This window comes from Phalacrocorax carbo, unplaced genomic scaffold (genome assembly GCF_963921805.1).
Source record: "Phalacrocorax carbo unplaced genomic scaffold, bPhaCar2.1 SCAFFOLD_471, whole genome shotgun sequence".
NCBI lineage: Eukaryota > Metazoa > Chordata > Aves > Suliformes > Phalacrocoracidae > Phalacrocorax > Phalacrocorax carbo.
This window is the reverse complement of record NW_026990500.1, coordinates 1-3,000: the sequence shown is the minus strand read 5'-3', so window position 1 is coordinate 3,000 and position 3,000 is coordinate 1. Positions and strand designations below refer to the sequence as shown.

Here is a 3,000-nt window from a genome sequence, read left to right as displayed (position 1 = left end):
CGGAGCTGCTGCGCTCCCCACTTCATCCCCACCATGGAGAAGCTGAAGAAGCGGGGCGGGGAAGGTGGTGGCCGAGGAGGAGCAGCTCCGCATGGAGGCCAAGGCCGAGGGCGAGGAGGCCGAGCTGCTCATCCGCGACGAGTTCTCCGTCCTCTGCCGCGACCTCTACGCGCTCTACCCGCTGCTCATCCGCTACGTGGACAACAGCCGGTGAGGGGCCGCCCCCCCCCCCACGGTGGGGCCCGAGGGGTGGGGGGGGGCAGCGCCGCGGGGGGCGGGGGCGTCCCCTGATGGTGGCCTCGGGATGCGCTGGTGGTGGCCGTGGGGGACCCTCTGATGGAGGCCATGGGGACCCAGAGATGGTGGCCATGGGGACCCAGAGATGGTGGCCATGGGGACCCGCTGGTGGTGGCCATGGGGAGCCAGAGATGGTGGCCATGGGGACCCAGAGATGGTGGCCATGGGGACCCACTGGTGGTGGCCACGGGGACCCACTGGTGGTGGCCACGGGGGACCCTCTGATGGTGGCCACGGGGACCCACTGGTGGTGGCCACGGGGACCCTCTGGTGGTGGCCACGGGGACCCTCTGATGGTGGCCACAGGGACCCTCTGGTGGTGGCCACGGGGACCCAGAGATGGTGGCCATGGGGACCCACTGGTGGTGGCCACGGGGACCCACTGGTGGTGGCCACAGGGACCCTCTGGTGGTGGCCACGGGACCCCCTGATGGTGGCCATGGGGACCCTCTGGTGGTGGCCATGGGGGACCCTCTGATGGTGGCCATGGGGACCCTCTGGTGGTGGCCACGGGGACCCTCTGATGGTGGCCATGGGGACCCTCTGGTGGTGGCCACGGGGACCCAGAGATGGTGGCCACGGGACCCCCTGATGGTGGCCACGGGGACCCTCTGGTGGTGGCCATGGGGACCCTCTGGTGGTGGCCACGGGGACCCAGAGATGGTGGCCATGGGGACCCACTGGTGGTGGCCACGGGGACCCACTGGTGGTGGCCACAGGGACCCTCTGGTGGTGGCCACGGGACCCCCTGATGGTGGCCATGGGGACCCTCTGGTGGTGGCCATGGGGACCCTCTGATGGTGGCCACGGGGACCCAGAGATGGTGGCCACGGGGGGACCCTCTGATGGTGGCCATGGGGACCCTCTGGTGGTGGCCACGGGGACCCTCTGATGGTGGCCATGGGACCCTCTGATGGTGGCCACGGGACCCCCTGATGGTGGCCACGGGACCCCCCTGATGGTGGCCATGGGGACCCACTGGTGGTGGCCACGGGGACCCACTGGTGGTGGCCACAGGGACCCTCTGGTGGTGGCCACGGGGACCCTCTGGTGGTGGCCACGGGACCCCCTGATGGTGGCCACGGGACCCCCCTGATGGTGGCCACGGGACCGGCAGGGCCAAGTGGCTGACGGAGCCCAACGAGGGACGCGGAGGAGCTGTTCCGCATGGTCGGGGAGGTCTTCATCTACTGGTCCAAGTCCCACGTGAGTGGGGGGCAGACGGGGGGTGCACGGCGGGGTGGGGGGGGCCCTGGGGGGGGGGGGCGCAGGCCGGGGGTCGCTCAGCCCCGTGTGTCCCCCCCCCAACCCCGACCCCCCGGCAGAACTTCAAGCGTGAGGAGAGCAGAACTTCGTGGTGCAGAACGAGATCAACAACATGTCCTTCTCACGGCCGACAGCAAGAGCAAGATGGCCAAGGTGGGGGGGGGACAACGCGCCCCCCGGCTGCGCCCCGACCTCCCGCCTGCACCCCCAGACCCCCTCGTGCTGCACCCCCCCGCCCGCCCGGGCCCCAGTCCCATGGACGGGGGGGTGTGTCCATCCCTCCCCACACCCGCCTGGTACCCCCCAGTCCCCAGCCTGTGCCGGGGCCTCCATCCCTCCCAACCCCCCTGGTACCCCCAAAACCTCTGCTACCCTACAGCACCCCAAAACCCCTCCCGGTACCCCCAAACCTGCCCAAGCCCCACCATCTCCATCCCTCCCAGCCCCCCCCGGTACCCCTACAGCACCCCAAAACCCTCCCGGTACCCCCAAACCTGCCCAAGCCCCAGCATCTCCATCCCTCCCAGCCCCCCGGTACCCCTACAGCACCCCAAAACCTCCTGGTATCCCCAAACCTGCCCAAGCCCCAGCATCTCCATCCCTCCCAGCCCCCCGGTACCCCTACAGCACCCCAAAACCCACCTGGTACCCCCAAACCTCCCAAGCCCCACCATCTCCATCCCTCCCAGCCCCCCCAGTACCCCTACAGCACCCCAAAACCCACCTGGTACCCCCAAACCTCCCCAAGCCCCACCATCTCCATCCTCCCAGCCCCCCGGTACCCCTACAGCACCCCAAAAACCCTCCCGGTACCCCCAAACCTGCCCAAGCCCCACCATCTCCATCCCTCCCAGCCCCCCCCGGTACCCCTACAGCACCCCAAAACCCACCTGGTACCCCCAAACCTCCCCAAGCCCCACCATCTCCATCCCTCCCAGCCCCCCCAGTACCCCTACAGCACCCCAAAACCCTCCCGGTACCCCCAAACCTGCCCAAGCCCCACCATCTCCATCCCTCCCAGCCCCCCCGGTACCCCTACAGCACCCCAAAACCCTCCCGGTACCCCCAAACCTGCCCAAGCCCCACCATCTCCATCCCTCCCAGCCCCCCGGTACCCCTACAGCACCCCAAAACCCTCCTGGTATCCCCAAACCTGCCCAAGCCCCACCATCTCCATCCCTCCCAGCCCCCCGGTACCCCTACAGCACCCCAAAACCCTCCTGGTACCCCCAAACATGCCCAAGCCCCACCATCTCCACCCATCCCAGCCCCCCCGGTACCCCTACAGCACCCCAAAACCCTCCTGGTACCCCCAAACCTGCCCAAGCCCCACCATCTCCATCCCTCCCAGCCCCCCCCGGTACCCTACAGCACCCCAAAACCCACCTGGTACCCCCAAACCTGCCCAAGCCCCACCATCTCCATCCCTCCCAGCCC

The 3,000-nt window shown here is 69.3% G+C and overlaps 1 long non-coding RNA gene across 1 annotated transcript; it reads left to right on the top strand.

Annotated features, from left to right (window-relative positions):
• The first annotated feature begins 6 nt into the window (after window positions 1-6).
• Window positions 7-1,739, top strand: LOC135311349 (uncharacterized). The gene is made up of 3 exons (XR_010371031.1): window positions 7-210; window positions 1,415-1,503; window positions 1,623-1,739. It is a non-coding gene; the product is annotated as an uncharacterized LOC135311349 (long non-coding RNA).
• The last annotated feature ends 1,261 nt before the right edge of the window (window positions 1,740-3,000 follow it).